The sequence below is a fragment of the Podarcis bocagei genome (assembly GCF_964188305.1).
Source record: "Podarcis bocagei genome assembly, chromosome: 11".
Classification (NCBI taxonomy): domain Eukaryota; kingdom Metazoa; phylum Chordata; class Lepidosauria; order Squamata; family Lacertidae; genus Podarcis; species Podarcis bocagei.
Genome location: NC_138136.1, coordinates 56,591,490 through 56,613,075, shown reverse-complemented (window position 1 = coordinate 56,613,075; position 21,586 = coordinate 56,591,490). Strand labels below are relative to the sequence as shown.

Below are 21,586 nucleotides of genomic sequence, written 5' to 3'. Positions count from 1 at the left end.
GCGAGACGTGGCGCCGGACGTAAAGCGAACCCTGAGCGAGCCCACAGAACTACAGCTCCCGTCGTCCCCCTCTCATTGGCCTACGCAGGCCGGGGCTGATGGGAGACGGAGTCCCACCGCCAACCAAAGGAGGACAACCGCCCTGAAGTGACGTCAGAAGAGGCGCGGTCTCGTGGTTAGGTGGCTCCTCGCGGAGGAGTCGAAGGGAAGGGCTTGGTTTTCTTTTCCCGCCTTTTCCTCGCCCCTCCCGCTCCGGAGGGGGCGGGGCCAGGAAAGGCGAGGAGGGTCTATAAGGCGGCTGGCGGGGGAGGAGTCGTCGCCTCAGGACCCGGGGAGCGCGTTCACACGTGCACACGCGTCCGTTGAGGGGACTGGTGGTTAACGTTAACAAGCCACCTCGCGCTTGCTGTGAGGCGGGGCGTGGATATGTTAAGCCTACGAATAAAGATTATTACTATTTCATTACAGTACTTATAAAATGAGTTTGAGGATCATAGGGCGCTTTTACAGTTACAAAAACACAAAAACACATAACAAGCAAAACAATAATATACACATTTAAATAAATTAATACTCCTTCACAAGTGCTGGGCCGTGTCCTGTAACATCGCCTTCATTCGCTTTTGTTGCTAGTTTTTTTGGTACCCTTGTATTAGATCTAATTATGTGGAAATGGCTTAATTTGGCTGTGTACTTTCCGATGTTTTATTTATTGCTGTTATGTTTGTAATTGTGTATTTATTTTTAAGGTCGTAAGCGTTAAAATCTCAGGTCCCCTCAGTCCCAGTTCAGCCACGAGTAAACCATACTGTAACTCTCATATGCTTTGGAGGGTTTTCTGAGATGAGAGGTACAGTATGTTCACTCGTGGTTGAACGAGGACCTGAGTTTTAATCCTAGTCAGCTTCTATATATGACCGGTTGATTGCACATTCATCCTGATCTGTTTGTGGCGAGGTTAGATTATGTTTGTCAAAGGAAGTGTTACCCCCCACACTTTCACTTTTCATTTTCTTGTCACTTTCCTAATTGTCTGATATTTCAGGGGTCTAGGCTTGTTGCACAAGAACTCCAGATCAGCTTTAATTGTTGCAACTTGAATTTGCTGGCATGTGATTGAATCCCACTCAAGAAGAGCAACGGTATTGGAAGCACTCACACTGAACTTTGGCCAGCAGTATCAGGCTAATTTATATCACAAGATTATTGTGAAGATAAACGGGGGGTGGGGAGAACCATATCTTCTTCTTTGACGATCATTTGTAAGATTGTCTTCCGTGAACACAGTCTGTAAGTGACTATGGAGGCCAATTCTGGATGCACACATCCTTCCACAGTGGGGACATAGGTTTCCAGGCAGAAGTTGATCAAATTGAGGGTTACCTAAATGTGCCTTCCTTTTAGCACGTTTCTCCCTTTCATCCTGAGTTCAAGCGTCTTCAAAGCCCATGACACCTTTGGTCAAAGCTGTTCTCCATCTGGAGCGCTCGCAGGCCAGTGTTTCCCAGTTGTCGGTGTTTATACTACATTTTTTTTTTTTTTAGATTTGCCTTGAGAGAGTCTTTAAACTGTTTTTGTTGACCACCAGCATTACGTTTTCCATTTTTAAGTTTGGAATAGAGTAGTTGCTTTGGAAGACGATAAACAGTCATCCGCACAACATGACCAGTCCAATTAAGTTCATGTTGAAGAATCATCACATTGACACTCGTGATCTTTGCTTCTTCCAGTACACTGGCATTAGTCTTCCCAAGTGATGTGTAAAATTTTTCAGAGACACCACTGATGGAATCAGTTGGAGATGGCATTTATGTGGTCCATGTTTGTGCGGAGATAGCTTTTCCAGGTCATGTGTACAGCACCACTAAACCGTTTCTGGTGCAATGTGCCAGAGTGCATGGAAACGCCGTTTACCTTCCTGCCGCAGTCAGGTTGCATACAAGCATACAGTCAGGTTGGATACCTTGGAGGAAATGTGAAATTAAACTGCCTATCAGTTTCTTCAGATTTCTCAGTTTCTAGCATTATGAGCCAGAGCATATTTCCCTCCATTAAGCCATTCATAATTTTATAAATGTTTTCAGTGTCTTACCTTAGTCATTGGGTTGTTTGTTTGCATGGTAGCAGGAGGACCAAGAGAGAAGAGATGTAACCACAGTTTAACACTCACACATGGTGTGATCCAGGTCATAGAGAAGGGACTCTCATTCTTGGATCATTTTGGTTGGTTCTGTAAGAGATGAGATTTCTATCTTTATTTTCATGGCTCTCTACCCACAGGTGAGATTTCCAAAGCACGGAGAACATGTCCTTTCAGTATTGATTGTTATTTTGAAAGTGTAAGACCGGTGAGCACATTTTACTATGTACTTAAACTAGAATGTGCATGCGTGCATTCCTTAATGACTGTGTAAGTTGGTTTTTTTAAAACAAACAAACCAACACACGCACATTCACTTTAAGTAGCTAGCATTACTATTATAGCTTTGTAGCTGGTTAATTTCACTATTGTCTCTCTTAATATTTTTCATTTTTAGGGACGCTGTGGTCTAAAAAACTGAGCCTCTTGGGCTTGCTGATCAGAAGGTTGGCGGTTCAAATCTGCGTGACGGGGTAAGCTCCTGTTGCTCTGTCCCTGCTCCTGCCAACCTAGCAGTTCAAAAGCACACCAGTGCAAGTAGATAAATAGGTATTGCTGTGACGGGAATTATATGGCATTTCCATGCACTCTGGAACATTGTACCAGAAGCGGTTTAGTCGTGCTGGACACATGACCCGGAAAAGCTGTCTCTGAACAAACACGAAAGCTTGATGAGTGCCACACCCCATAGTCTTTGACTGGACTTAACCGTCCAGGGGTCCTTTACCTTTTACTATTGCAGCTTTGTAGCTGGTTAATTTCACCATCGTCTCTCTTAATATTTTTCATTTTGCTGCTGATGTAAATAGAGTTTGAAATAGTAATTAAAAAACTCATCAGGTTCTAATTGTTATTTACCTAAAATGCAGGTGTCAAGATTAATAATTGATTCCAAGCTAAAACAATTATGTTTTGTGTTATATCAACTGTGTGTGGCCTCTGGGCACTACTGTAATACAGATAACAAACCAAATAATAACTGGAGCTCAGGGATACTATACAGCTAGTGATGCATAAATAGACAATTTTTTCTCACTTATATTTTCCATTTTGATTGGTGGCAGGCTTCTGATTTGCATCATCGCTGTGATTTTATTTCGCAGTAATCATACAGTATATGAACGCCTTAATTCTGAATGGTTGACAGGTTTTATTACCCTATCAGAGCACAATGCCTGGCAATATTGCTGTGCTTTCATAGCAGCTATGAAATCCTTCTGTTTTGAAAGGAAGGCTTGTATAGCAGTGCAAACAGAGGACAAGGACAGTGAAACATGGGCTGCATTGTGTTTTGTTGAGTGGACTCCTGTGTACAGGGAACTTGCAACTTGCATGCACTTAACTTGTGCACATTCAGTTTTACGTGCTTGTCAATTTAAAAAATAAAAAAGAATGGGATGGGCATGGGGGGGGGGAACTTTGGCAATCCCACCCACCCTTGAACCATTGAAGTTTTGACTATATGTGATTTTTGGCTTTAGGTGCTATCCCTGAAATGTAACCCCGTGCTGCCAAATACAGCAGTTCTTTCCAAGGGTATCAGCACAAAAGGAATGAGGAGGAGGAAGGGGAACCAAAACAGTTATTAACAAACAGCAGGCATACAAAACATAACATAAAAACATACCCTACAGGGGCTACAGGGGCTACCCAATCTCCCCTTCAGCTGCCCGGAGCCCCAGGTAGAGCAGTAGGAGAAAGACCCTGACTGTCGTTCTCCCAGCATCAGGTTCTTTGATCTGGGTAGAAGCTCTCTCCCACCTATGGCTTTTATAGCCTGCCTTGATGTAATCAAGTGCACTTGACATTACTCATGATTAGCCCAGGACCCTGAGATGGAACTAATACAGAGCGGCTGAGAGTCTCCCGCTACCTGCAGCCGGGCATCCAGCCATCACTTGCAACACAGAAGAACCCAAGAAACTCCCGACAGGTGTGCGAAGCACAAGAATCAAACTGGGGATGTTAAAGGGAAAGGGACATGCCACCTAACTCCTTGAAATACAATTGTCTTCCGCATTTCCACTACTAACCCCAGCGTAAATGGAGAGTTGCCTGTACCTTGAACAGGGTAATTACATATTTCTAGGGGTTTTTTTTTTAAGGTACTCCAAGTGTTTTTGGTATTCTACTTGAACTGTATAATACTTTTGCTCCCAGGGTTTTTTCCTAAGTGACAATAAGCATGTCTTTTGCCCAGTTTTGCAGCATTAAAGTGCATGCATGGTCCAGTGTCATACGATTAAGGACCACCCAAGTTTTATTATGTGTGATTTCTGCAACGTGCATTGTACCAGTGGTGGATTTCTTCTGATTTAGTTTGTTCTGCTTCTCCAATTCTACCCTATCATTGATGCAGAGGGGCTATAGTGTAACAAAATCGGGGCGGGTAGTGGTGGTGGCCGGGATAAACCAGAACATTTGTTGTACAAAATGTCATGGGATTTCAGCAGGATGTTATGAGATCTGCACTGACTGTAAATGAAGCAGGATGACTGCCCCGAAAACCTGTGCAGATGCCGCTCCAACAGGATGAAGAGTACACATCTGAGCTAGAGGGGCTCTGACTCTATAACAGAGACCCATTTTCAATCAATTATCACCTTGCCGACAAAGGTCCGTATAGTTCAAGCTATGGTTTTCCCAGTAGTGATGTATGGAAGTGAGAGCTGGACCATAAAGAAGGCTGAAGAATTGATGCTTTTGAATTATGGTGCTGGAGGAGACTCTTGAGAGTCCCATGGACTGCAAGAAGATCAAATCTCTCCATTCTGAAGGAAATCAGCCCTGAGTGCTCACTGGAAGGACAGATCCTGAAGCTGAGGCTCCAATACTTTGGCCACCTCATGAGAAGAGAAGGCTCCCTGGAAAAGACCCTGATGTTGGGAAAGATGGAGGGCACAAGGAGAAGGGGACGACAGAGGACGAGATGGTTGGACAGTGTTCTCAAAACTACCAGCATGAGTTTGACCAAACTGCGGGAGGCAGTGGAAGACAGGAGTGCCTGGCGTGCTCTGGTCCATGGGGTTGGACATGACTAAACAACTAAACAACAACAACAACAAATATTCATGTTAAGTATTTCGTGTGTTGTTTCATTCTGTTTCCAATGCACATTGCCCGCCTGACATGCATTTGTGGTTTTCCAGCTTCTACAGATACACTAAAGACTTACTAGGTAGAATTGAGAAACATGGGGAGAACAATATTTCAGTCATTTCTCCCAGTTTTAACCTACTTCAAAAGGCGGCTGCTGTGAGGATAAAATGGGATGTGCAAAGGACCATACTGGTTGCCTTTGCTTGTTGGAGGCAGGGCAGGATATAAATGCAATAAATTACAATACTCCCTCCATGTAACATTTTTCAACGTATAGTGTGTCCTAACATCACTATACTATGGGTTTCCTCCCACTGCCAGCAGCTGCTGATGATATGGAATGAGGGTGGAGAAACGAGCAGCAAAATGATGTCTGGAGGAAGGGTAAGACGTACCTGACATTACAGAGAGTATAGCCTCTTTTCTCAATATAAAGGAGTGTTTATGTACTATTCCCTCCGATAAGCACATTCTTCTTCTTTTGCAGGCTCATCAGTGCAAGGAGACCCTACTTTAAGAAATTCAGCCGAGTGCCATAAAAGATGGCAGAGGCACACACAGAGCTAAGTTATATTTGCTCTCCTCGATACACATGTGTTAATCCCATTAGTGTAAATGGGATATAAATGTGTATATATTGAGAGTAAGATAGACTCACAAGAAAGGAGGGACAGGTATCAGACCTATCTGGAAAACACAGCAATAGAAGATGGAGCATGCGTGTAGAGATAAACAATGTTTGTGCTAGAAAGCTCCAGTTGTTATTAGGATAGATAGTATTATCCAAGCTTACCAATGTATTTGAGTTATGTTGCATTCTGCTTAGATTTCAGATGATTTTTCCCGTGGCTTCATATGGTGGGTTTGAGATGCTGCCAAAGTCCAAAATTAACATGCTTGAAGGAAGAATTTTCCCAGCTGGCAGTTCTCAACTGTACTGCGAATCAAGCTCCACTGAAATTCTTCATTTATTCATAATTAAAACCCAGGCATATTATGAGTGTGTGTGCCCATTTTGTGCCTGCCTGGTCAACATTAACTAAAGTAGGCACCCTAACTTGGTAGCTGCTGGTAGCACAAGCTCACAATGTGGGTCTCAAATGAAACTGGAAGTGACAACTTTTAAAAACGGGACGTGGGTGGCGCTGTGGTCTAAACCACAGAGCCTAGGGCTTGCTGATCAGAAGGTTGGTGGTTTGAATCCCTGCGACGGGGTGAGCTCCCATTGCTCGGTTCCTGCTCCTGCTAACCTAGCAGTTCGAAAGCACGTCAAAGTGCAAGTAGATAAATATGTACTACTCTGGAGGGAAGGTAAACAGCGTTTCCGTGCACTGCTCTGGTTCACCAGAAGCGGCTTAGTCATGCTGGCCACATGACCCGGAAGCTGTACGCCGGCTCCCTCGGCCAATAAAGCAAGATGAGTGCCGCAACCCCAGAGTCGTCCGCAACTGGACCTAACTGTCAGGGGTCCCTTTACCTTGGCTCCTGGGCAGTTAATATATGTCATTTGTTGTTTGTGTCTGGCCAACATGGCATTCTTAGGCACACATGGGCCTAGTGGCACTCTGCAGGTCTTCCCTTAATCATGAGATGGTGAGGGTGGTTATCTTGTTTCCCCTTGACAAGTACATAAAACTAAAGGACAAAGTTACGCCCTTTTCCACTCTCTCTTTCAGCTCTATGTGCTTTCCAAGGCTTGTGGATCTGTCCTATCCACATCCTTCGCCAAAAAAAATTGTGTGTGCACGTCCTCTTTCGCTCTCTGTATGTGTGAGACCTGGGAGAGTTGTTGACCAGAGATGGCAACATCTATGACATTAACTCAAAAATTCAAATCTGCCTACAGACCTAAAAAGTATGGTGACTTCTGCAAACCACCCTTTCAAGAACCTTGTCCAAGAAAGGGAGACTGGCAACTGGCCGGTAATTACTCAAATTTTCCAAATCCAGAGAGGGTTCATTGAGGAGTGGTTGTACCACTGCCTCCTTCAGGCAGGCAGGGAGCACACCCCCTCTCACAAGGAATGAATCACCACCCTGCCCCGGCCAGTTGTCCCCTCCCTCCTAGTTATTATATAGTCAGATATATAGTCCAGTATATCTGAAGGAGCATCTCCACCCCCCTCGTTCTGCCCGGACACTGAGGTCCAGCACCGAGGGCCTTCTGGCGGTTCCCTCACTGCGAGAGGCCAAGTTACAGGGAACCAGGCAGAGGGCCTTCTTGGTAGTGGCACCCTCCCTGTGGAACGCCCTCCCACCAGATGTCAAAGAGAACAACAACTACCAGACTTTTAGAAGACATCTGAAGGCAGCCCTGTTTAGGGAAGCTTTTAATGTTTGATGCATTACAGTATTTTAATATTTTTTTGGAAGCCGCCCAGAGTGGCTGGGGAAGCCCAGCCAGATGGGCGGGGTATAAATAAATTATTATTATTACTATTTTCATCATCATCATCATCAGACAAGAGCTGCAAGGATCCAGGGCACAAGTGGTTGCCCTGACTGATCCAAACACCTTGTCCACAACCTCAGTCTTTAGTCCACAACTAAGAAGTTCCCACAGAGATTATACTCATAAGGGGTTTGAATGTAGAGAAGGGCCAACTCGAATTCCAAATGTCCCATAGCTGAAGGAGTTCTCCTTATCCCATCTCAGCTTCAAATCCATCAAGCAGAGAGTTGTAACTGCAGCTTTTCAACATTTGTGGAGCGCCTTAGACTCAGCAAACACTTTGCAGGAGGGTAAGTTCATATCTGTCTGCAGTCAGATGCTTTTATTTATTTTCTTCAAAATATATACTTTTAAACTCTAAAATTGTATCCAATGGTTCACAATGCTTTCAATAAACAACAATAAAATGATTATTATACAATAAAGCATCAGAACAACTTAAAATCATGCAGGATCATATATAAAAAAAACAATATTCAAGCAGTAAAACAACACTAAAAAGAGTCTTGGAGAACAACAATAACAAAAGTCTTCATCTGTTGCCTGAACAATAAAAGAGCTTTTGATTTGGCATTCTAAATTATTTAAATGCACCTCTAAATCTTTATTGCGGATGATGAAAAAGTCAGGTTCCTCACCACTGCGGTACGCAATAAATTCATATTTGAATTCATAGGCTTTGAACTGAATAGCAAGACTTCACAGTAAGAGCTCAGGCTGTAAATCTGAATTTGGAAATAATGGGGAACCTTCTGCTGCTGTGTCTTAGCAGTCACAGGCACCCCAGTATTTGGATCTTAAATTCTAGTACAAGATTACAAATTGCCTTGTAATCCTCTTGGGTGTTCCATCAACAATAAAGGTAAAGGTAAGGGTACCCCTGCCCGTACGGGCCAGTCGTGATCGACTCTAGGGTTGCGCGCTCATCTCGCTCAAGAGGCCGGGAGCCGGCGCCGTCCGAAGACACTTCCGAGTCACGTGGCCAGCGTGACGAAGCTGCAACTGGCGAGTCAGCACCAGCGCAGCACACAGAAACGCCGTTTACCTTCCCGCTATAAAGCGGTACCTATTTATCTACTTGCACTTAGGGGTGCTTTCGAACTGCTAGGTGGGCAGGAGTTGGGACCGAACGACGGGAGCTCACCCTGCCGCAGGGATTCGAACCGCCGACCTTATGATCAGCAAGTCCTAGGCACTGAGGTTTTACCCACAGCGCCACCCGCGTCCCACCATCAACAATACCTTAATACAATAGAAATATATTTTAAAAATTTAAAAATTGTCCAGTAGCACATTAGAGACCAACAAAGTAACTCTGTTCCGGCAATATTTGGTGACAGATTATGTATATATTGAACTTTTTAATTATTCTACCGCGACTGGTGAAGAAGATTTAGAGACTTTTGTTGTAATTTTCTGATCATTTCTATTAGTCTATAAATAGTGTTTAGTGCCATTGTTATTGGCCATCGTGTATTGTGTATTATATTGTTCAGCTGAATTTTTTGAAGGCACAAACAAATGATACTGAAAATGGGATCGCGTACAACTGCCCGTTGCCATCATGCACAGAAATCATCACAAATGCAACGTAAAAAAGATGTGTGGAAGAGCCTGAAATCAAATGAGGCATTCTCTGTCAGTGCTAACTCAAGCAGAATACTGCATAGACTTGTGAATTCAGTTTCCAGTTGACCTTTTTACATAAATATAGATATTTGTGGGTGGATATATATATATATATATATATATGCAAATAAAGGCTAAACTTTTAAATATGCCTTTCTAAGTGAATTCCAAAATTTCCCTCTTCCCCCAGCATAGGAAAAGACCATATGTTTGGTAAGTTAAAATTGTAAGTAAACTCTCCAAAGGTCAGATTCATGTGCTTCAGGAAAGTTGCACAGGCAGTGAAATTTAGCTTAGTTACAAATTGGTGAAAGTTCCTAAATTATTGGTATATGTCAGGGAACTGGAGCCAGAGAGGGGGAAGAGAATGGGAACTTATCGGGAGAAAGTTCCTTTAATTAGCAGCTGCTCGTCTTCGGACGAGGGAGATGATGAAGGACTGTCAAGAGGTAATGAATCTGAGAGGGAGGAAGCACTTCTGGAGCCAAGTACCTCTCGTCAGAGAGGAAGGAGGGGGGCCGGGTTTCGGAAGTTGTTCTGCTGGCCAAAAACGAAAGGGAACAGTTGTGGACCACCGGTATAAAATTTACGGCATGTAATGCCTTAAGAGAGAATATTATGAAAATGATTTATAGGTGGTACATGACCCCAGTCAAGCTTGCAAAAATCTATCATTTGCCTGATAATAAGTGTTGGAAATGTAAAGAAACTGAAGGTACTTTTTTTCTCCTTTGGTGGACGTGCCCGAAGATCAAGGCTTTCTGGGAAATGATATATAATGAAATGAAAAAGGTACTTAAATGTACTTTTCCTAAGAAACCAGAAGCCTTTCTCTTGGGCATTGTCAGCCAATTGGTGTCAAAGAAGGACAGAACTTTCTTTATGTATGCTACAACAGCAGCAAGAATACTTATCGCAAAGTATTGGAAGACACAGGATCTACCCACATTGGAAGAATGGCAGATGAAGGTGATAGACTATATGGGACTGGCTGAAATGACTGGCAGAATCCGAGACCAGGGGAAAGAGACGGCGGAAGAAGATTGGAAGAAATTTAAAATTTATCTTAAGAAGAATTGTAAAATTAATGAGTGTTAAAATGTTGTGGTTATAGAAAGTAAGGGATTACAGCTGTAAAAGATTAAGTAAAAGAAAAGAAAAGGAAAAATTGGATAAGATCAAGGGGAGGATTTGCTGAAACAAATTTGGGAATTGGAATGCAGAAAGGGGAGGTATGGGGAAGTCGGAGAAATAAGTTTTGAGAAAAAAGGATATGAAATTATACATGTTTGTTTTTGTGTTTGTATGTTTGTATTGTGTATTGTCTGTGTTTATATAAATTGTGAAAAACCAATAAAATTTTTATTTAAAAAAAACGAAAGGAAAATCAGCTGAGACAACTGAACCGCCATGAAAGTGTCGAACTTTGAACATAGCTTCAAAGGCGTAATAAAACCTGTAAATACAGTGGTGCCTCGCAAGACAAAAAGAATCCATTCTGTGATTCTCTTCGTCTAGTGGTTTTTTCGTCTTGCGAAGCAAGCCCATTGATGGATTAGCGGATTAGCGCTATTAGCGCTATTAGCGGCTTTTAGCGGCTTATCGGATCAGCTGATAAGCGGCTTAGCGGTTTAGAAAAAGGGGGGGGGGAGGAAAAAAACCAGCAGGAACTCGCAAGACATTTTCGTCTTGCGAAGCAAGCCCATAGGAGATTCGTTTTACGAAGCACCTCCAAAACAGAAAACTCTTTCGTCTAGCGAGTTTTCCGTCTTGCGAGGCATTCGTCTTGCGGGGCACCACTGTATGGCTGGCTGCCCGGACTCTTATCTTCGCTAGCACTCACAACTCATTGCTGACAGTACAGGAACACAGGAATGCCTGGTGAAAGTCATGCGGCTGCGCTGAAGCAACCAGCTCAATCCTCTTCACACACTGAGTTAATCAGGTAGACTGCATGCAACTATAAGCTTCATTACCTGTTTCTTCCAAAGGTGAGGGGAAGTGATATAGCTAAGCTTCGCAGGACAGCTTACTCTATGGTTTTAACCCCTTCATGCATTAACTAGACTTAAGCATGTTGGTTATTTGAAGTTGGTTATCCCAGTATTTTCCTCTTCAAACTTCATGTGGCATTTCTGTCTCAGACACGTATATTATATATGCTGGTCCAGTAACCTGCGCTGTTAAAATATCCTTCGCTTCATTGCGCTTCACAATAATATTTACCACCACTGTTTCAGCTGCAGAAAGCTCTTTGGCGGGGCTGCTTGGTTTACCCCTTCTGAAACAAGAATAAAAAAATACAACATAGCAAAATTAATTGGCTGGTCAAGTGTGATGTTCTGCTGAGATTGTCCTAGACTACTAGTAGTAGTAGTAGTATAATAATAAAATGCAGTGGGGAGGAAAGATTTGCAAATTGCAACTTTTCAGGAGGATCTTTGGGAGAGCAAAGTCCTGAAATCCTGAGCTGAGCTGTAGCAGCTTTTATGTCCGAACCTTAGCTTAATCATTAGAACAAATAATCACAAAAGTGAGGTTCCTGCTTCCTGATAAAGTTTTAAAAATAGGGCTAGGCAGGAAGATCTCATTCTAAACCTCTAAGAAATGGCTTCAAAATGTATTACTCTCTTTCTGCTACCCAAGGAAGTGGATGGAAGGGGAGAGTTTAGGACAGCGGTAGGCAACCTAAGGCCCATGGGCTGGATGCGGCCCAATTGCCTTCCCAGTCCGGCCCGTGGACGGTCCGGGAATCAGCGTGTTTTTACATGAGTAGAATGTGTCTTTTTATTTAAAATGTATCTCTGGGTTATTTGTGGGGCCTGCAGGGTGTTTTTACATGAGTAGAATGTGTGCTTTTATTTTAAATGCATCTCTGGGTTATTTGTGGGGCATAGGAATTCGTTCATTCCCCCCCCCCCAAAAAAAATATAGTCTGGCCCCCCACATGGTCTGAGGGACGGTGGACTGGCCGACGGCTGAAAAAGGTTGCTGACCCCTGGTTTAGGACATCCTTTTGCTGCCTCTAAGGCCACTAAAATGTCTTGGCTTTTTGTTGGGGGTGGGGTGCAGGGGAAGAAGGAATGAGAATTTTCTTTAACATTTTAGCTTATGATCTCCTGGCTCAAAACATCCAGGAGTTTAGGTGTTTGATGCTCTTTTGGGAGCAGGTTCTTGGTTTGCATCGCTTTTGCTTTTGTTTTATTATGTATTCAGCGTTTTCGTTTTGTATTTTTATGCTGCGAATCTTCGTCTAAAGGGCGGTATACAAATTTAATTAATAATGAATTAATTAAGCTAAATGAATTTTCAAATCAGGCCAATAGGGGGAGGGTGACACGAGATGGTAAAAGATTTACACCATGGCAAGACCAGGCAACGAATTGCTGCGCCTCTGCCTCTCCATTGGTTACATGGTGCCCAAGGATTAAAATATGACCTGCTTATATAGCAATAGTTACACCAGCCCCGTCCTGGTTGCATTGTGTTGTGTTGCACACGCATTCAGGGAGTTGAAGACCCACAATACTTCTTGTGCAACACCATAGGGCAGCCTTCTACAACCTGGTGCCCTCTAAATGTTGGACTACAACTCCCATCAGCCTTGACCTCTGGCTATGTTGACTGGGGCTAATGGGATTTGTAGTCCCCAGCTTGGTGAAGGAATATGGTATCGGGTATATTCTAAGTTTGTTTGGAATGTAAGCATGAAAGCAGATGTTATGTACTGAGTTGAATAGGATCCAAAAGGCAGCAGTCTGATTGGTCCTAGAACAATAGGATTCAGAATGCAGCAGTCTGATTGGTCCTAGAACAATAGGATTCAGAATGCAGCAGTCTGATTGGTCCACTGGAGCCACCCAATCCAGCTCCAGGTGGAAGTGAATCCGCAACCTGATTGGCCTACAGGTGAATCCCGGAATTAGCGAATCAGATGGGGCCCATTGTGTAAATAATGTATATACAGCAGACATTCTGCAGGAACTTCCATTCTTCCTCACCACTATGAGCTGAATAAAGAGCATTAAATCCACTCTTGACTCGGAGTATATTTCACCAGAGCTGGAGTCTGACAGATTCCCCAGAAATGCACTACCTCTGAAAATGCAACACCCTCGTTCGGATTGTCTTCACTGCAACGAACATCAGAGCTGCCAGAAAGATGCTCCCAGAAAGACATAACATGATGATCTCATAGGTCCAAGAGGAAAGATCTAAGCACAGAGAACAAAAGCAACCATTCCTTAAATGCACACCCCGTGGTGTTAGGTTATTAGCATTAATCCTTTTCTCAACAACGTGGATTTGAAATAAAAAAATGAAAGCTTGTGAATAGACCTTGGTCTATTGTTCAGCATATCTGCGTGCAAATCACCCCAGATTCAACCCTTGCTATATTCAGTTTAACTTTAAGAAGGACCACATAGCAGTTGATGGGAAGGACCCCTGCCCGGAAAGATGATGCCAGCATTCACCAACCTGGTGCCCACCGGATTTTGTTGGACTATAATGCCAGTCAGTCCTAGCCATCAGAGCCATGCTAGCTGGAACTGGCAGAGGTTGCAGTTCAGCAACATCTGAAGAGCATCGGGTCAGTGAAAGCTGGAGTAGCCCAATGGACCAGTGGTCTGACTTGGAGCAAGGCAGCTGCATATGTTCATGGAAACAAACCATCGTCACCTTTGCAGAGAAGCCGTGCAGGGAAACAACAAATAGTGAGGAGTGGTGACTAGATTTATAAAACGAAGTTCCTCCCAGGGTTGTTGATCAACATCTGCTAAGAGCATGTTGTTGTTGTTGTTGTTGTTGTTGTTGTTGTTGTTGTTGTTGTTGTTGTTACTTTATTTATATCCCGCCCAGCTGAAGCTGGGCTCAGAGCAGCTAACAACAATAAAAGCAACACAACATTCTAAAATCAATTCATTTTAAAATCAATTCAAACTCAAATTAATGGCAACCATTGGGCTAGAGTTCTTTGAAGATTACCAAAGGAGGGGGTCAGACTGTGCCTTGGCCAAAGGCCTGGTGGAACAGCTCTGTCTTGCAGGCCCTGCAGAAAGATGTCAAGTCCCAGAGGGCCCTAGTCTCTTGTGACAGAGCGTTCCACCAGATCGGGGCCACAGCCAGAAAAGCCCTGGCTCTGGTTGAGGCCAGCCTAACCTCCCTGTGGCCTGGGACCTCCAAGATGTTTTTGTTTGAGGACCGTAAGGTCCTCCGTGCGACATACCAGGAGAGGCGGTCCTGTAGGTACGAGGGTCCTAGGCTGTATAGGGCTTTAAAGGTAAAAACCAGCACCTTAAACCTGATCCTGTACTCCACCGGGAGCCAGTGCAGCTGGTATAGCACCAGGTGAATGTGATCCTGTGGCGAGGACATGCAAAGAGCATCTCTAAAAATTATTCTTTCCACATGGTACCTGGCACCATGGCAGGCGATCCAGGCTCACGAGCAAACAGGTGGGGCAGCTAGACCTGGCTTAGTAAATTCTGAGCTCAGGGGAATAAGCACCTGCCCCAGTTACTGTGCTATAGTTACAAAGAAATTGCATTTATTGACACTGACATTCTTGGTGCTTCCAGACAATGTGCTTATTGAGCATTCATTCTGATTTGCTTGCAGGGAGCTTAGACGATTTCTTCATCCCACACTTCTGGCACATTTCCCTATCACTTCCCTTATCACAAAATCTGAACTTTTCAGGAAGCGAATTTGTTGCACAAGACCACCCAATCAGCTGTGGTTATACAACCTGAATTTTCTGGTCTGTGATTGGAAAGAGACTCAGTCTAGAAATCAATCTGACTGGCATGAAGTATTTGGGGGGAGGGTGGGCTTAATAATAATAATAATAATAATAATAATAATAATAATAATAATAATTTATACCCAGCCCATCTGGCTGAGTTTTCCCAGAAACTCTGGGCAGCTTCCAACAGAATATTAAAATACAATAACCTATTAAACATTAAAAGCTTTGCAGGTGGCGCTGTTGGTTAAACCACAGAGCCTAGAGCTTGCCGATCAGAAGGTCGGCGGTTCGAATCCCCGCGACGGGGTAAGCTCCCGTTGCTCCGTCCCTGCTCCTGCCAACCTAGCAGTTCAAAAGCACATCAAGGTGCAAGTAGATAAATAGGTACCGCTCCGGCGGGAAGGTAAACGGGGCAGCTGCTCCCTCCAAATAAAGTAAGTAAACAAAAATACATAACTAAGCTCTGTTTTGCACTCCCCAACATAAATCCTGCCCGACCCTAACATAAATCCTGGCTACACCTATGTCTCAGGTTGATGTTGAGACCTGTGGCAAAATCTTCACCAGTGAGCTTGTACAGTTTGGAACAAGAGGAAACCTTGTTGGCCTTCCAACGTTTTGTTTTTAAATGAATGGGATTAACCTTCGCTGAATATAGCTTTGCAGTGTGGAGTACCTGGATCTTTGGGGGGAAGCGTTCCATAGAATTCCTCCTCCCTAGGAGTAAGCATGCTGCAAAGGAAAACAGAGCAGAGAGCTGTAAGAAGGATGAAGGTTGTTAATGTGATAGGTTGGGGATGATGTACATTCCTAAAGGCAATTCCCATCATCCCTGATCATTTGCTGTGCTACCTGCTGCTGATGGGTGTTGGAGTCCAATGATGTGTGAAGGGCCACAGGTATTCCACCATGGTTTGAAAACATGGGTAGGCAAACTAAGGCCCGGGGGCCGGATTCGGCCAAATCGCCTTCTCAATCCGGCCTGCGGATGGTCCGGGAATCAATGTGTGTCTAAATGAGTAGAATGTGTCCTTTTATTTAAAATGCATCTCTGGTTATTTGTGGGGCATAGGAATTCGTTCATATATTTTTTTCCAAAATATAGTGTGGCCCCCTACAAGGTCTGAGGGACAGTGGACCGGCCCCCTGCTGAAAAAGTTTGCTGACCCCTGTTTTAAACCATTAAAATGGGAATGTGTGCTAAATATCATTGCAGGGGCAGGCTTGCTGGCTCGGCCAGAGTTGCGAGGGCATCTCCACCCCACCTCCCCATTGCATTGCCCTGTAAGCAAAGTTTTAAAGTGGGAGGGAAAGGGGTAGGAGACATGGGGCTTGGAGCAACAGACTTGGGGGTTTGGAGGGTCCTGGGACTCCTCCTAACATCATCCCTCTGTAGTGACTGACTGTTGTTTTCAGCATCCGTCTGTCTTGAGAGACAATGGAGTACGCCACCAGGGGTGAGGCCAAACCGCTGAAGAATCACGGCGCCTGCTGTGGCTGCAGAGACCGGTAACTCGTAACTGCTACCTCCTGCATTGTTTGTGCTGAACTAGCAGCGCCAAAGTGACCTCCCTCGGGCATAAGCCTGGGCGGTGTGTGTGGAGGTCGTGGGCTGCCCAGACAACAAGACCCTCCTCTCAGCCTCACTGATGCAGTCGAAAGGAAAGCAGAGCAAGATGATTGGCACCAGCAGTGGCGTAGCATGGGGGGTGCAGGGGGGCCCGGCCGCACCGGGCGCAACATCTGGGGGTTAGGGGGCGCAAATCCACGGGTTAGGGGGCGCAAATTACTTGCCTTGCCCCGGGTGCTGACAACCCACGCTACGCCACTGGGCACCAGCTTGGCTGCAGGAGTTGCCAGAAGGAGGTGCACACAAATCGGTTTCATTTGTTGAGACATTAGTAAGAAAAGGGGGAAAGAGGTGGAGGGGGGGGGGAAAGATGAGCGGGGTTGGAGTTGGGTGGCAATGTTTCTATTTTGGCCAGACTATATTTGGGGGGGGGGGAATTAAAAATGAACAAATTCCTATGCCCCACAAATAACCCAGAGATGCATTTTAAATAAAAGGACACATTCTACTCATGTAAAAACACGCTGGTTCCCGGACTGTCCGCGGGCCGGATTTAGAAGGTAATTGGGCTGCATCCGGCCCCCGGCCCTTAGGTTGCCTACCCCTGAACTAAGTTTTTCCCAAGTTGATCTAAGGAAAGGCACACATATACTAGTGTGGGGAGGATTTCTTTCCAGCTCAGGTATCATTTCTGATTTTACTTAGGCGTGAAAAGGACTTGCACATCCTTTTTTCTGGGGACTTCTCTCTCTCTCTCTCTCTCTCTCTCTCTCTCTCTCTCTCTCTCTCTCTCTCTCTCTCTCTCTCTCGTTGTCTTGCTTCTTCACATATACCACCCGTGGCTAATGGATTCCCCCCTGTTCCCTCACCCCACCCCAATAAATTTGTTTTAACTTAAGGTTGTCAGTGCAAAGAGAATAGAATTTAAAGTGCCCCATCCATAACGCGAGGCACAAACTCCCCGGCACCTGGGGACATGCCACAGCCAGTTGATTAACATATTTATTAAAGGTGTGCTATCGGGCTATGCATTCGGTAATTCCACACCTCATTTATAATCTGGAATAAGGGGCAGCCGGGGTCAGTGCATAAATGCCACAAGGAAGCCACTATATTAACGCCCAAGTGACAAAACGAAAATGCCTTGGGATGAATTTATGGGGAAGGAAGGCCTTTAAATCCCAAGGCTTTAATGGAGGCTCAGAACGGAATCGGGCTCTGAAATTATGTGCTATAATGTTTAACGGGAGTTTTGTTGTCACGTATATTATTTTTCCTGATAAGACATTTCGTATTTATGTTGTGGCTTCCCCCCCCCCTTCGGAAAAAGAAAGAAAGATAATGGTATTGTAAGTGAGGCTGTGTCTTCGCTGTTGTGATTTGATGTGCCTTTGACAGAGCCTGGACTCCATGGGAATAAGGTCGTAGGATGCTCCTGTAGGAACAGACCAAAGACCCATCTAGTTCAGCTTCCAACTTCCTGCTGTGGCCAGCTAGATTCCTCCAGAAAGCCCACCAATGGGGACTTGGACACAATGGCCCTCTCCTATTTAGTAATGTATTGCACCTGCTTCATTCAATGGCCATAACTAAAGAGAACAATTGGAGGAACATTCTCCAGGGGGTTTTAATCAAGGAGAGGGGTAGTACCTCTTGTGGGTACCTACCGTGCTCCTTCTGGGGTAGTTTGTCCACCTTTGGTCTCCACCCTGCACTCATCTCTCACCTGTGGCTACTAGAAGCTGTCAGCATGCGACAGCAGCCACACCCCAGGAACAGCTTCAACTAGCTGGCTAAAGCGGGTGAGGATAGTTGATGGGTGTTAAACCCTCAGAGAGTTAGGGACTTCCCTTGCATGTGAAAAGAAGAGCGATCAGGAGAGATGGAACTGCCAGTTGCTTTCTGCCATGATGGCTAAGGAATGCCTCCATCTTTGCAGGAAGTAGATCACTGTATATCCCACACGGGGCTTCCTCTGAAGACTTCAGGCTGGTGCAGAATTCTGCAGTCAGATTGCTCACAAGAAACTGGTAGTTCTAACGGTTCTAGCACAACTGAGCTGGCTTCCAAGATGATTCCATTAGGGACCCTCTGCCTGATTCTGTAGGGCTCGTATTACAGTTTTAGCCCCATTCCCAACAACATGTTAGTCTCCTCTTATTTTAACACCCAGCCTAAAGAAACTGCTAGAAGCTGTCTGCATGGGACAGCAGCCACACCCCAGGTAAAGGCTTTGACTGGCCGGCTAAACCAGGTGAGGATAACCAATGGGTCTCAAACCCTCAGTGAGTTAGGGACTGCTCTTGCATGCGAAGACAGGCTCCAGAGGATTGAGTTGGTGAGACCAAGAGTGGGTCCAATGGGCAAGAAGGAGATTTCTGCATGTGCTGTACACGGAAGTGAGGGGCTAATGGGGCTTGTCAACCAGAGAAGGGAGCCCCTCTAGGAGAAGGAAAACTCTGATCCTAAATCTCTGCTGCCTTGTGGGATATCGCTGAGAGAAGAAAAGGCTAGGGAGAAAACTCTACACAATTCTGGAGCCGAGTCCCTAAGACGGTTGGAGGGAGCCTTGTTGGCCTCCTTCCAGCAACTCCTGCAGCCAAGCTGGTGCCAAACGTATTGCTCTCCTTTTGTTTGGACCACATCATTTTTGTCCGGGCAGCCCAGGACCTCCATACACGCTGCCTAGGCTTGTGCCCCAAGGAGGTCATTTTGGTACTGTCAATGATCTTGCCCACAGAGCCCAAAAAGCCCCAGTGAATGCCCTGAACTACAGTCTCATTTGGCCAGTTCTGGGTCAAAAGGTGCTGTTTGGGGGATGTCTCAAAGTACCCATAGACTCTGAACTGAAGACATTTACACCATAAATGGGTGAGAGGGAGGAATGAACAGCATTTAGACATAAAACAAGGAGCTATGGACTAATTACCTTGTGGCTGTCAAGTCTTCTTTCCTGTTCGTCTCTCACTGGGTCTCGTTGAGTCTCTTGATTGAAGAAGATCTTGTCATGCTGAGCTCTCAGCTTGTCACCTTCTCGTACTCCTGGTTTGTATGAGGAGTTTAGTTGCTCTTAGCCTTTTATTGAGAGGGAGGTGGAATTCCCTGCCTCACCCATGTACCGGTAATTTCTTTCACACTGCCTTCTGTAAGATACCAAGGCTCCCCCTACAGGGTTAGTTCTGCATGCTAGCTTTTGATTTTACTATGGCACTACTACTAATATTAGGAACATGGGTGGTGCTGTGGGTTAAACCACGGAGCCTAGGGTTTGCCAATCAGAAGGTCAGCGGTTCGAATCCCCGCGACAGGGTGAGCTCCCATTGTTCGGTCCCTGCTCCTGCCCACCTAGAAGTTCGAAAGTGCGTCAAAGTGCAAGTAGATCAATAGGTATCACTCTGGCGGGAAGGTAAATGGCATTTCCGTGTGCTGCTCTGGTTCGCCAGAAGCGGCTTAGTCATGCTGGCCACATGACCCAGAAGCTGTACGCCGGCTCCCTCGGCCAATAAAGCGAGATGAGCGCCGCAACCCCAGAGTTGTCCGTGACTGGACCTAATGGTCAGGGCTCAGGGGTCCCTTTACCTTTTACTACTACTACTAGTAGAACTATTTAGATGTAGAATCACTTGCACTTCACAGAGAGAAAGGCAATCCCAGTAGCTTCTGTTCTTCTGTGTCCCACTACTCGGTTCTTCACAGTGTTGTGGAATGCCAGTTGTTCTGAACAGGTTCTTTGCAGAGGTCAAGCATTAATGTCCTCAGAAGATAAGCTGCAGTAGAGGTGGTGGCAACTATATAAAAACAGCAGCAAGAACCCAGCTGCTTTGCCCAAAGGGAATTTATGGGAAATTCAGTAAGCTACACCCATTATTCCTGTTAAATATCATTATTTGAAACCCCCACATATTTTTTACACAAGACTGGAATCATTTAGTACAAAGATAAGGACGATATTGTGATCATAAGGTAATTTTTAGCAGACACATTTCAGTTGATGATGTAAAAAAATGGACTTGGTCTCATTGTTTCTCTGCCTAGATGGTCACTGAATCAATCAACCAACCAATCAATCAATCAATCAATCAATCAATCAATAGGTGGAAATGATTACATAAAGTCATGCAACTTTGACTGGAACACAGAGCACATAGAGTTGCACACAGAGAGCACATACTTGTATGGAGCAGCATTGCACAACCAGTGCCCATCTGACTTCTGCTGTCTTATGGGATAATTGACCCATAAGCTGTGCAGCGCTAGGTTATCCAAAACCTGACTATTCAAAGCTTGACAAGTGTCAGCTAAATTCCTGAATCAACTCCACTGAAAATATTAAAAGAATCTTAGGAAAAGGTAAAGGGACCCCTGACCATTAAGTCCAGTCGTGGACGACTCTGGGGTTGCGGCGCTCATCTCGCTTTACTGCCTGAGAGAGCCGGCATACAGCTTCCGGGTCATGTGGCCACAGCGCCACCACAGAACACCTTAAATGATTCTGTTGGTTTGGTGAAACAGACTAACAAGACGGCTGCCTCTCTGGGATGGAAAATGTTGTGCTTGTGGTGAGATCAGGTGACAGTAAAGCCCTCCCCAAGGTGTTGAGTCGGTGATGGTTCAGTCGCGTATGCGAGTTGTCAGTTTGATGTCATGGTCATCACAACTGGGCACAAGGACTACTGAACCAAAGCAGGCCTTTTCTCCTTTGAAGGGGAAAAAATGTTTTGCAGTGGATGTGCCCCCTGACTCAAAAGCCGCAAGTTCCTTAAGCAATGGATGGGGAGCCTGTGGCTTCCTAGATATTGTTGGACTAAAACTCCCATCATGCCTGACCATTTGCCAGGCTGGGTAGGGATGAAAGGAGTGAGAAGGCGTCAACATCTGGAGGACCACGGGTTCCTCATACCTGTATTGAGAGAAGGAGCGTTTGGGGAGGGAGTTTTTCCCAGGTGA

At 45.0% G+C, this 21,586-nt stretch overlaps 1 long non-coding RNA gene across 1 annotated transcript; it reads right to left on the bottom strand.

Moving 5' to 3' along the window:
- Window positions 1-11,484: 11,484 nt before the first annotated feature.
- Window positions 11,485-19,664, bottom strand: LOC308597413. Its single transcript, XR_014012957.1, has 4 exons — window positions 19,569-19,664; window positions 15,746-15,801; window positions 13,417-13,534; window positions 11,485-11,601 (listed from the first exon to the last, which is right to left on the bottom strand). It is a non-coding gene; the product is annotated as an uncharacterized lncRNA (long non-coding RNA).
- Between the last annotated feature and the right edge of the window lie 1,922 nt (window positions 19,665-21,586).